This window comes from Ylistrum balloti, unplaced genomic scaffold, assembly GCF_031769215.1.
Source record: "Ylistrum balloti isolate Yb309-2 unplaced genomic scaffold, AGI_CSIRO_Ybal_v1 Utg370512, whole genome shotgun sequence".
NCBI classification, from domain to species: Eukaryota; Metazoa; Mollusca; class Bivalvia; order Pectinida; family Pectinidae; genus Ylistrum; species Ylistrum balloti.
In genome coordinates this window covers 476013-490978 of record NW_026782330.1, presented here as the reverse complement: position 1 = coordinate 490978, position 14966 = coordinate 476013, and positions in this window count along the sequence as shown.

The following is a 14966-nucleotide window of genomic DNA, read 5'->3' as shown; positions in this document are numbered from 1 at the left end:
TGTGATGACCAGCATGGAGACTGTGTCCAGGCTCAGTGTGCTGACTAGCATAGAGACTATGTCCAGGCTCAGTGTGCTGACTTGCATAGAGACTGTGTCCAGACTCAGTATGCAGACCATCATAGAGACTGTGTCCAGGCTCAGTGTGTTAACCAGCATAGAGACTGTGTCCAGGCTCAGTGTGTCAACCAGCATAGAGACTGTGTCCAGGCTCAGTGTGTCAACCAGCATAGAGACTGTGTCCAGGCTCAGTGTGTCAACCAGCATAGAGACTGTGTCCAGGCTCAGTGTGATGACCAGCATAGAGACTGTGTCCAGGCTCAGTGTGATGACCAGCATAGAGACTGTGTCCAGGCTCAGTGTGTCAATTAGCATAGACACTGTGTCCAGACTCAGTGTGATGACCAGCATAGAGACTGTGTCTAGGCTCAGTGTGTCAACTAGCATAGAGACTGTGTCCAGGCTTAGGTTGCTGACCAGCATAGAGACTGTGTCCAGGCTCAGTGTGTCAACCAGCATAGAGACTATGTCCAGGCTCAGTGTGCAGACCAGCATAGAGTCTGTGTCCAGGCTCAGTGTGCAGACCAGCATAGAGACTGTGTCCAGGCTCAGTGTGATGACCAGCATAGAGACTGTGTCCAGGCTCAGTGTGTCACCCAGCATAGAGACTGTGTCCAGGCTCAGTGTGATGACCAGCATAGAGACTGTGTCCAGACTCAGTGTGATGACCAGCATAGAGACTGTGTCCAGGCTCAGTGTGATGACCAGCATAGAGACTGTGTCCAGACTCAGTGTGATGACCAGTATTGAGGCTATGTCCAGACTCAGTGTACTGACTAGCACCAGACTCAGTGTGTATACAGTGAACTTTTTAAGCATTTCCATGTACTTATCCATAGTGTACCTAATGTATTATTTATTTATATAGTGTAGTCATTTGTTTCTCTACGTTTTTCAGACTGTGAAATCAGTCGTTACCATACAAAACTTTTGATATAGTAGATCAGTGTGACACTTCTATGTAACTGAAGCTGGGTTCAATCCAATTTCATGTGTGAAGTAATTCACCAAAGAATATAAGATAATTTACATATACTTTGTTACATTTCAATACTTTCACAGAGTTTCATGCAAGAAGGGATTAACAAACTAGTTTATAGTCCTACTGTATTTTGTTTTTTTGTTGTTTTTTTCTTTCCGTTGCTGTGCATAGATAGTCACATCCTGTTCTTCCACAGTAACATTATTGATCAGTTTGTCCCTATTCTTATCTCCACTGAAGGGCTGTCTACAAGGTGTCCCGCTAGATGTGTCATTTGTCACTTCAAGTACATCCATTTATTTTACTATGAAGGTGGTCTGACTTCCAGTTCTCATGATCTGTATAGCTTGCTCAGTTATATACGTGTTATATATTTTTCTCTTGAAAATAGAACATCATAATCAGCTGTAAGGGGGCTCACGTTCAAAAGTTAATAAAACCATGAAGCAGTATTTGGTAATTATTTCATTATCCGTAATCATTTGCTAATAAATCAGAATGCTATGGAACGAGGTTCTAGACAGAAATTGCCAAAATAAGTCATTGCTTTAGATTTGTTGAGAATATAAAAGTGAAATGGTTAACTTATAAACAAAAAGATTATTATTGTCAAAATCATTCTAATTTCATTTATATTTAAAAACAAAATGTTAGTCATATACAAATGAAAATTATTGTCTGGAAATCGCTTGAGTCGAAATTCTGTTTGATTCAAAATGATTTCCAAGTCCTGATTATGCTCCTTCTTCGTCCTTGTAATTTTAGTTTGGATGACTGAAATTTCGTTGAGTTGAAATTTCGTTTTTAGTTGAAGTAATTTGTTCACTCCCTTCAATTGTAAAGCAAGAGAAAGGTAATTTGTTGTCTCGAAATTAATTTTTGTCAAAACATTGGCATGTCCTCTGAAGAAATCGGTCAATACCTACACAGAGTCGAATGTGACCTGTGGGTAACACATGGCTAATTATGGCCTATCAGTCCATCGTACACACAACACTTGGTCTCTGACAATTAATTACCAGTTTAGTTATCCAATTAAATGTTGTCTTCTTAATTAGTGTAACTATCCTGTAGCAATGACTTACTTTATGTTAAACAAGGAGAGCATTTATACAAGACATGAACACATTTAGCTTGGTTGCATGCTTCTTTAGGAATGAAAAAAAGAAACTGTCTAACCAGATAAATGCACAAAAAAAATAAGAAAAAAGAAATATATTTGTTTCTGTTTATTTACAGTGATTTCAAATAACAGATTAGATTATGTTGTTTGTACCATGGAGTACTTTCCAGTTGTAGCTCATACCATAATCTTTATCAGAAAACTGATATTGTCAACCTTATTCAGACATTCTGTTTTCATCGAAATTCTGCTAAGTCAACATATTTTCAAGAGTCCCTTGAATTGTGAGATAACGAATGTTGACTGTATGTTTGTTGAAATCTTTCTACAGAGATTAGTAAGTTCTAAATTAACAGTATTTAATCAGTGACAATCTTCACATACATTTTGGAAATCAGACTTTACATACAACATTGAACAAAACATTAACTATGCAGGCCTAATAGACCTTTTCTTTTAGAAGGAGTAAATATTTGCTCATTTCTGCCTGTAGCTGTTATCCGTATGTCCTATACAACTATCAGCAAAGCCATTCTGATGGCCATATGTTGTATTGATTTACTGATAAGGGTATAAGCACCTGATTCACAACACTGCCTTGATTAGGTAGAACCTGGATTTTTAGGTCGCCTGAGCCGAAGGCCATTATGATTTGTCTGTTTTGTGCGTTGTTAACTTTTCACATATTCGACTTCTTCTCAAGAACCACTAAATGGATTTTGACCAAACTTGGCACAAAGCATCCCCATGGTTAGCCGCTTCAAGTTTGCAAAGAAAAAGGGCGTGGTCCCAATAGGCGCCCCAGGAGGGGGAAAAGGGGGGTAAAATTAGGTAAATCTTCAAAAATCTTCTTCTCATGAACCAACAGTCAGATTAAATTCATATTTGATATTTAGGGTCCTTATGGCAAGGTCTACAAAGCTGAAAAAAAATCGGGTCAAAAACGGCCCCACTAGGGGGCACTCACAAGGGTCAAAAATTCAACTTTGACCGATTTCAACCAGATTTGGTAGAAAGTATCCCTTAGTGAAGGACATAAGACATTATGTTGAAAAAAATGATTATGTCCCCTTTGGGGCCCAGAAGGGGTGTAAAAGGGGCCATATGTAAAAACCTTCTTTAAATGACTTCTTCTCAAGAACCAGTGGATGGATTTTGACCAAACTTGAGACAAAGCATCCCCATGGGAAGGCGCTTCAAATTTGCAAAGAAAAAGGATGTGGCCTTAATAGGGGCCGCAGGAGGGGGAAAAAGGGGTAAAATTAGGTAAATCTTCAAAAATCTTTTTCTCATGAACCAACAGTCAGATTAAATTCATATTTGATATTTAGGGTCCTTATAGCAAGGTCTACAAAGTTTGCGAATGAAAAAGAAAAAATTGGGTCAAAAACGGCCCCACTAGGGGGCGCTCAAAAGGGTCAAAAATTCAACTTTGACCGATTTCAACCAAATTTGGTAGAAAGTATCCCTTATTGAAGGAAATATGAAATTATGTTAAAAAAAAATGAAAATGATTATGTCCCCTTTGGGGCCCAGAAGGGGTGTAAAAGGGGCCATATATAAAAACCTTCTTTAAATGACTTCTTCTCAAGAACCAGTGGATGGATTTTGACCAAACATGGCACAAAGTATCCCCATGGGAAGGCGCTTCAAGTTTGTGAAGAAAAAGTGCGTGGCATCAATAGGGGCCCAAGGAGGGGGGAAAAGGGGAAACTTGATACGAATGTTCTACACAAGGTCCTGGCAAGTTTTTTTTTAACTTTTTGGGGGCGATTCAAAATCCAAGATGGCCACCCTGGCCTCTGTTTGGCTAAGACATTATGGACTTCCTCTCAAGAACCATTGGATGGGTCATGTTCAAACTTGGTACAGATGTTTTACACTTGGTCCTGCACAAGTGTTGTTACATTTTGTAACATTTTAAAATCCCCATATTATTGACATATATTCCTCAGGTGACCATTAAGGCTCCTTGGGCCTCTTGTCTATAATTAATGGTAATGTTTACACTGATCATGATGCTTTAATTAATTACTTTTTCTACAATTAATTAATTTGTCTATAAATATTAGTAAATTTAAGCTAGAAAAAGGTTTTAAACACAAGTTTATACAAGGCAACATTAAACCCCACTGTACCACAGGAAACCAAAATAGCAGGACATTGTATGATATCATACTGAAACATGTTTGTGAAAGGTTACATGGTCAGAACTCAAATTGTATAACAATAACTTGAAGTTATAGGTAAGTGATAAAAGTATTAAATTAATTGATGCAAGCTTCAGGAATGAGAAAGGCTAATGCTACCATAATTCATCTGTTTACCATTCATTCATCCTAAAATGATAGGGGGCTAGGGTCAAGACCTTAGATGATAGGGGCCAGGGTTCAGACCTCAGGTGATAGGGTCCAGGGTCCAGACCTAAGATGATATGGGCCAGGGTCCAGACCTAAGATGATAGGGGCCTGTGTCTAGACCTAAGATGATATGGGCCCGTGTCCAGACCTAAGATGATAGGGGCCTGTGTCCAGACCTATGATGATAGGGTCTAGAGTCCAGACCTAAGATGATAGGGGCCTGTGTCCAGACCTATGATGATAGGGTCTAGAGTCCAGACCTATGATGATAGGGGCCTGTGTCCAGACCTATGATGATAGGGCAGTGTTCCCACTCACTTTTCAAACTGGGGGTATTCATACCCCCACCTTCCAAAAACTGGGGGTATGAAGTTAAAAAGTGGGGGTATGATTGATGTTATAGGTATATAGGGTCAAATTCCATGTTTCTTTTCAGTTCATATTAGTCAATGTGTTCTTTATGGAATATGAGGATGAGTATGTTTGATTTATTGTTCTAATTTTATTGTTTCACTGAAAATTTTCAAGCATGTTTTGGCAGCGTTCATGTACACCTTTTGTCGTTTTGTCTGAATCGATAGTAGATGATCTTTTGACTGCTGATGTCGCACAAGCGCTGATCTCTGAAAATTTTTGGTTCCTTTACAAAACGGCGAAAATTTACAGTGCGGCATTTCCTTACATAGGGAACAGAACATACCGGAATCTTCTTTTCTCAGCCAATCGAATTCTGACAGCCATTTCTGTTGAAAAGTTTTTGGATATTGTGCCGATGATGTTTTAGTATGTTTTCTTGTTTCAGACGAGCTGTCTATTTCATCATCATCTCTACTTTTTCGTTTGTTTCTGCTAACAGCAGACGATTCCCAAAAGCTATTGAGTGTCACCTGCGCCATTTTGTGTATACATCTATGCATTCGGGTATCTCGGTTCTAGGCATAATCCGCATAAAGCGGCCCGACACGTTCCGAAGGATTATCATAAGTCTGGCGGGTTGAGGGGCAAGAATTAGTGATTCATAAATGTGCGTGAATATTACCTATATCTCTGTATTTTCTTACGTGGGAATTTACATTTTAAACGTGAATTACGTACATATGTGCGTGAATGGGAACACTGATAGGGTCTAGAGTCCAGACCTAAGATGATAGGGGCCTGTGTCCAGACCTATGATGATAGGGTCTAGAGTCCAGCCCTAAGATGATAGGGGCCTGTGTCCAGACCTATGATGATAGGGTCTAGAGTCCAGACCTAAGATGATAGGGGCCTGTGTCCAGACATATGATGATAGGGTCTAGAGTCCAGAACTAAGATGATAGGGGCCTGTGTCCAGACCTATGATGATAGGGTCTAGAGTCCAGACCTAAGATGATAGGGTCTAGAGTCCAGACCTAAGATGATAGGGGCCTGTGTCCAGACCTAAGATGATAGGGTCTAGAGTCCAGACCTATGATGATAGGGTCTAGAGTCCAGACCTAAGATGATAGGGGCCTGTGTCCAGACCTATGATGATAGGGTCTAGAGTCCAGACCTAAGATGATAGGGGCCTGTGTCCAGACCTATGATGATAGGGTCTAGAGTCCAGACCTAAGATGATAGGGGCCTGTGTCCAGACCTAAGATGATAGGGTCTAGAGTCCAGACCTAAGATGATAGGGTCTAGAGTCCAGACCTAAGATGATAGGGTCTAGAGTCCAGACCTAAGATGATAGGGTCTAGAGTCCAGACCTAAGATGATAGGAGCCAGGGTCTAGACTTTAGGTGATTGGGCCTTGGTTCAGACGTCGTGTGATAATGGGAAATCAAATCTAGACCTCAGGTAATGAGGACATCAGGTCCAGACCTCAGGTGATGGGAAGCATTGTCGAAGTCTCATAAAATGGACCTAGGTCCAGATCTCAGGTGACAGGAACCTCGGACCATTTTTCATGATTTTGAAATACAAATGCTTTAGAAGATTTGATCAACAGATTTTGATATCAATGAAAATAAAATGAGAGTTAGCCTTTCTTAGGAATGTCACTCTGATAAGGAGAAAACCTAGGAAAGTCCCTCCTTTTTGCTGGGTTTATCTCCTTATCAATGGCCAGGGACACTTTTAAGGCAGGGTCTACTTTTAATAACCATTTCTTACTTCACTGAACAAGATGCAGGAGGCTTACCACATGCTATCCAACAATATGGGGGTAAATACAAGAATATTACAACCACAGCACAGGCACAGAATGATCCCTGATCTGTCAATTTCCTGAGAAAAACAACAGTCCTCCTGCCCTTCTTTAAACCACTATTACTTCTGTGTTTTGTTTATTTACAAATATTAAATACATTCACAAACTCCTTGCGGCTGTGACAAGATCACTTAAGGCATGGCTCAAGGCCCCTTGTTACAGTATAATTTGAATAGAATTATTTTCGTTGAGCTTTTTTGCACATGAAAAGGAAAGGTCTTATATAAGTTTCCTGTTGATGTGTATAATTTGTGGGTGTGTCCTTGGGAATCAACCAGAAAACCTTTTACAAATGATGAAATTATTGACCAATCAGCACATGTGTGACTTCACCTGGTATGTGTATTAGAAGTGAGGTGTATGAGTGTACATCTTGTCAGTGTGAGATATTATTGGTCTGGATACCTGTTGTAGTGTCGTATAAATACACCAGAAATCAACTCATCATGGAGGTAAGATTAACACTTATCTACTACAGACTGTGTATATATACATATGTATATATGTGTGGTGGAACTGTTACACACCTGGAATATTATAGCAATTTTAGCACAAGAGTCAATAAACCGGAAGAATTCAGATTTGTTACTTGTATGTGACCAGGGGTCTTATCTAGCTCCTATCTCCTATGTTTTTGTGTGGTGTATAACAGCAGTATAATATGTCAGCTCCATGCACTGTTTCTAAATGATATTGAATTTCAGTCACAGCAGTAACTTCACTTTTCTTCATGGTTCACTGGTGAATTGGAATCTAGAATTTTAACAGGTGTACTGCTGAAATGTGCTATTTATACACTGGTGCTATTTATATGCTATGAATAGAGTAGAAAATTTTGAATATTAAACATGTCATGTTGTTGTCTGAAGAAGTAGTATCCACCATTCTCTACCTCAATATACTACAGATAATCTACAGTATCACGTCCTACACTACAGATAATCTACAGTATCACGTCCTACACTACAGATAATCTACAGTATCACGTCCTACACTACAGATAATCTACAGTACCACGTCCTACACTACAGATAATCTACAGTATCACGTCCTACAGTACAGATAATCTACAGTATCACATCCTACAGTACAGATAATCTACAGTATCACGTCCTACACTACAGATAATCTACAGTATCGCGTCCTACACTATAGATAATCTACAGTATCACGTCCTACACTACAGATAATCTACAGTATCACGTCCTACAGTACAGATAATCTACAGTATCACGTCCTACACTACAGATAATCTACAGTATCACGTCCTACACTACAGATAATCTACAGTATCACGTCCTACACTACAGATAATCTACAGTATCACGTCCTACACTACAGATGATCTACAGTATCACGTCCTACACTACAGATAATCTACAGTATCACGTCCTACACTACAGATAATCTACAGTATCACGTCCTACACTACAGATAATCTACAGTATCACGTCCTACACTACAGATAATCTACAGTATCACATCCTATAATACAATTATGTTTGGGACACCATAACTTACAAATTCATTATTTTTTGTTCGCAACATGATAATGACAGAGACTGAACTATCTGCATGTGTTAACTGGACTACATAAGTCTGTACTGTTGTAGCCAGTTTTACTTCTCTGTGCAGTCAACCATGCTCAAGGTCTTCTACCTCATTTACATAATGTTATGAAATAACATGCACAGTGTTTATTTCATTATCAGCCTAAACAGCTTGTTGGCATGGCTGATAATATTATGTCCCCGGAAAAAAGAAATTTATGTCCTAGCTATGGAATGTTGTAAGGGTCTAATTAAATGACATGTTACATCTTGACTTAAAGGATAAAGACATCTGTTAAAGACTTGTTAAACCTTATGGGGTCTCTAGTGAACCAGCAAGATTTTGCTAATGCCAGATATTTGAAGTAGAGATCAACAGACACACATTTTCCGTTAAAGTTGTTTCCAAAATGTTGAAAAATTTACATAAAAAAAGGAATTAAGGCTTATTAATCTAATATTGATTGCAAGAAAAATGATAAGAATTTATCAATCATTAAGCATTAAGTATTAAGTATTAAGCATTAAGTATGTAGCATTAAGTATTGAGCATTAAGCATTAAGTATTAAGTATTAAGTATTAAGCATTAAGTATTAAGTATTTAGAAAATTCAGAGAATTGTGATAGCTAGAAAACTGTCTCTCAGGGCTATTATGTTAATCAGTACAAGTAGTGTTAGTCCTATCTGGATGTAAATAGGTACAACAGACTTGCAATATACAAAATTAACTTGTACTGAAAGTTAATGGAAGAAATCCTAGTCCTGATGGTATATGGGTACTTAGGATCAGGAAGGATGTGATTCACTGATGTGGTATGTTCCAAAGCATGATCCAGTCGTTTAATTAACCAACAGATGGGGGTCATTTGTAAGTCAGGGTCTGCATCTTATACACAAGGAACATGTCAATCTTTCATTTGGTGTTAAGGATCAAGGTCAACACCTTACACAAGTAGCAGTCTAACTATCTGATGGGGTTGAAGGTCAAGGTCAACACCTCTCATTCACATGTAACATATAACTATCTGATGGGGTTGAAGGTCAAGGTCAACACCTCTCATTCACATGTAACATATAACTATCTGATGGGGTTGAAGGTCAAGGTCAACACCTCTCATTCACATGTAACATATAACTATCTGATGGGGTTGAAGGTCAAGGTCAACACCTCTCATTCACATGTAACATATAACTATCTGATGAGGTTAAAGATCAAGGTCAACACCTTACACAAGTAAGAGTCTAACTATCTGATTGGGTTGAAGGTCAAGGTCAACACCTCCCATTCACATGTAACATATTACTATCTGATGGGGTTGAAGGTCAAGGTCAACACCTCTCATTCACATGTAACATATAACTATCTGATGAGGTTAAAGATCAAGGTCAACACCTTACACAAGTAAGAGTCTAACTATCTGATTGGGTTGAAGGTCAAGGTCAACACCTCCCATTCACATGTAACATATTACTATCTGATGGGGTTGAAGGTCAAGGTCAACACCTCTCATTCACAAGTAACATATAAATATCTGATGGGGTTGAAGGTCAAGGTCAACACCTCATTCACATGTAACAGTCTAACTATCTGATGGGGTTGAAGGTCAAAGCCAACACCTCTCATTCACATGTAATATATATATGTCTGATGAGGTTGAAGGTCAAGGTCAACACCTCTCATTTACATGTAACATATATATGTCTGATGGGGTTGAAGGTCAAGGTCAACACCTCTCATTTACATGTAACATATATATGTCTGATGGGGTTGTAGGTCAAAGTCAACATCTCCCATGCATAAGTTACAGTCCAACTATCTGATGGGGTGAAAGGTCAGAGTCTGCATCTCTTATATATAACATAATAATAAATAAAGTTCAAATTTGTAAAACAAGGTAATATTAAAGCCTCAACATGTTGTTTAAACAGTTCTTTTCCTTGTTAGTGTCTTTTCAGAGATTTAACATTAGTGTCAGGTGGTAATGAATGGCCCTGACGGTAATTTGATATTGTTACGTTAGTAATAACCCCTGATGATAATTTGATATTGTTACGTTAGTAATAACCCCTGATGATAATTTGATATTGTTACGTTAGTAATAACCCCTGATGATAATTTGATATTGTTACGTTAGTAATAACCCCTGATGATAATTTGATATTGTTACCTTAGTAATAACCCCTGATGATAATTTGATATTGTTACGTTAGTAATAACCCCTGATGATAATTGATGATAATTTGATATTGTTACATTAGTAATAACCCCTGATGATAATTTGATATTGTTACATTAGTAATAACCCCTGATGATAATTTGTTACATTAGTAATAACCCCTGGTTGATGATTTGATATTGTTACGTTAGTAATAACCCCTGATGATAATTTGTTATGTTAGTAATAACCGCTGACGATAATTTGTTATGTTAGTAATAACCCCTGATGATAATTTGATATTGTTACATTAGTAATAACCCCTGATGATAATTTGATATTGTTACGTTAGTAATAACCCCTGATGATAATTTGTTACGTTAGTAATAACCCCTGATGATAATTTGATATTGTTACGTTAGTAATAACCCCTGATGATAATTTGTTACGTTAGTAATAACCCCTGATGATAATTTGATATTGTTACGTTAGTAATAACCCCTGATGATAATTTGATATTGTTACGTTAGTAATAACCCCTGATGATAATTTGATATTGTTACGTTAGTAATAACCCCTGATGATAATTTGATATTGTTACGTTAGTAATAACCCCTGATGATAATTTGATATTGTTACGTTAGTAATAACCCCTGATGATAATTTGTTACGTTAGTAATAACCCCTGATGATAATTTGATATTGTTACATTAGTAATAACCCCTGGTTGATGATTTGATATTGTTACGTTAGTAATAACCCCTGATGATAATTTGATATTGTTACATTAGTAATAACCCCTGATGATAATTTGATATAGTTACGTTAGTAATAACCCCTGATGATAATTTGATATTGTTACGTTAGTAATAACCCCTGATGATAATTTGATATTGTTACGTTAGTAATAACCCCTGATGATAATTTGATATTGTTACGTTAGTAATAACCCCTGATGATAATTTGTTTGTTACGATTAGTTAAGTAACCCCTGATGATATTGTTACGTTAGTAATAACCCCTGATGATAATTTGTTACGTTAGTAATAACCCCTGATGATAATTTGATATTGTTATGTTAGTAATAACCGCTGACAATAATTTGATATTGTTACGTTAGTAATAACCCCTGATGATAATTTGTTACGTTAGTAATAACCCCTGATGATAATTTGTATTGTTAACCCCTGATGATAATTTGATATTGTTACATTAGTAATAACCCCTGATGATAATTTGTATTGTTACGTAATAACCCCTGATGATAATTTGTTACGTTAGTAATAACCCCTGATGATAATTTGTTACGTTAGTAATAACCCCTGATGATAATTTGATATTGTTACATTAGTAATAACCGCTGACAATAATTTGATATTGTTACGTTAGTAATAACCCCTGATGATAATTTGTTATTGTTACGTTAGTAATAACCCCTGATGATAATTTGTTACGTTAGTAATAACCCCTGATGATAATTTGTTATTTTAGTAATAACCCCTGATGATAATTTGATATTGTTACATTAGTAATAACCCCTGATGATGATTTGATATTGTTACATTAATAACCCCTGATGATAATTTGTTATTTTAGTAATAACCCCTGATGATAATTTGATATTGTTACATTAGTAATAACCCCTGATGATAATTTGATATTGTTACGTTAGTAATAACCCCTGATGATAATTTGATATTGTTACGTTAGTAATAACCCCTGATGATAATTTGTTACGTTAGTAATAACCCCTGATGATAATTTGTTATTATTACATTAGTAATAACCCCTGATGATAATTTGTTATTATTACATTAGTAATAACCCCTGATGATAATTTGATATTGTTACATTAGTAATAACCCCTGATGATAATTTGTTAAATTAGAAATAAACCATGATGATAATTTGTGATTGTTACATTAGTAATAACCCCTGTTACATTAGTAATAACCCCTGATGATAATTTGATATTGTTAAGTTAGTAATAACCCCTGATGATAATTTGATATTGTTACCTTAGTAATAACCCCTGATGATAATTTGATATTGTTACATTAGTAATAACCCCTGATGATAATTTGTTACATTAGTAATAACCCCTGATGATAATTTGTTATTGTTACATTAGTAATAACCCCTGATGATAATTTGTTACATTAGTAATAACCCCTGATGATAATTTGTTACGTTAGTAATAACCCCTGATGATAATTTGATATTGTTACGTTAGTAATAACCCCTGATGATAATTTGATATTGTTACATTAGTAATAACCCCTGATGATAATTTGATATTGTTACATTAGTAATAACCCCTGATGATAATTTGATATTGTTACGTTAGTAATAACCCCTGATGATAATTTGTTACGTTAGTAATAACCCCTGATGATAATTTGATATTGTTACATTAGTAATAACCCCTGATGATAATTTGTTATTGTTACATTAGTAATAACCCCTGATGATAATTTGTTACGTTAGTAATAACCCCTGATGATAATTTGTTACGTTAGTAATAACCCCTGATGATAATTTGATATTGTTACGTTAGTAATAACCCCTGATGATAATTTGATATTGTTACATTAGTAATAACCCCTGATGATAATTTGTTACGTTAGTAATAACCCCTGATGATAATTTGTTATTTTAGTAATAACCGCTGACGATAATTTGATGATTAGTAATTTGATATTGTTACATTAGTAATAACCCCTGATGATAATTTGTTATTACATTACATTAGTAATAACCCCTGATGATAATTTGTATTGTTACATTAGTAATAACCCCTGATGATAATTTGATATTGTTAATTTGATATTGTTACGTTAGTAATAACCCCTGATGATAATTTGTTACATTAGTAATAACCCCTGATGATAATTTGATATTGTTACATTAGTAATAACCCCTGATGATAATTTGTTACATTAGTAATAACCCCTGATGATAATTTGATATTGTTACATTAGTAATAACCCCTGATGATAATTTGTTACATTAGTAATAACCCCTGATGATAATTTGATATTGTTACATTAGTAATAACCCCTGATGATAATTTGATATTGTTACGTTAGTAATAACCCCTGGTTGATGATTTGATATCGTTACGTTAGTAATAACCCCTGATGATAATTTGTTACGTTAGTAATAACCCCTGATGATAATTTGTTTGTTATAATAACCCCTGTTAATTTGATATTGTTAGTAATAACCCCTGATGATAATTTGTATTGTTACATTAGTAATAACCCCTGATGATAATTTGATATTGTTACATTAGTAATAACCCCTGATGATAATTTGTTACATTAGTAATAACCCCTGATGATAATTTGATATTGTTACATTAGTAATAACCCCTGATGATAATTTGTTACGTTAGTAATAACCCCTGATGATAATTTGATACTGATGATAATTTGATATTGTTACATTAGTAATAACCCCTGATGATAATTTGATATTGTTACATTAGTAATAACCCCTGATGATAATTTGATATTGTTACCTTAGTAATAAACCCTGATGATAATTTGTTATTATTACATTAGTAATAACCCCTGATGATAATTTGATATTGTTACATTAGTAATAACCCCTGATGATAATTTGATATTGTTACATTAGTAATAACCCCTGATGATAATTTGTTATTGTTACATTAGTAATAACCCCTGATGATAATTTGATATTAGTAATAACCCCTGATGATAATTTGATATTGTTACGTTAGTAATAACCCCTGATGATAATTTGATATTGTTACATTAGTAATAACCCCTGATGATAATTTGATATTGTTACATTAGTATATATTGTTACCCCTGATGATAATTTGATTACGTAATTTGTTACGTTAGTAATAACCCCTGATGATAATTTGTTACGTTAGTAATAACCCCTGATGATAATTTGATATTGTTACATTAGTAATAACCCCTGATGATAATTTGTTACATTAGTAATAACCCCTGATGATAATTTGATATTGTTACATTAGTAATAACCCCTGATGATAATTTGATATTGTTACATTAGTAATAACCCCTGATGATAATTTGATATAGTTACGTTAGTAATAACCCCTGATGATAATTTGATATTGTTACATTAGTAATAACCCCTGATGATAATTTGACATTAGTAATAACCCCTGATGATAATTTGATATTGTTACATTAGTAATAACCCCTGATGATACTATGAGAGCCTGTATATTTGATACAGAAGTTAGGTGTTAAGGTGATCACTGACTATGAGAGCCTGTATATTTGATACAGAAGTTAGGTGTTAAGGTGATCACTGACTATGAGAGCCTGTATATTTGATACAGAAGTTAGGTGTTAAGGTGTTAAGGTGATCACTGACTATGAGAACCTGTATATTTGATACAGAAGTTAGGTGTTAAGGTGTTAAGGTGATCACTGACTATGAGAGCCTGTATATTTGATACAGAAGTTAGGTGTGAAGGTGTTAAGGTGATCACTG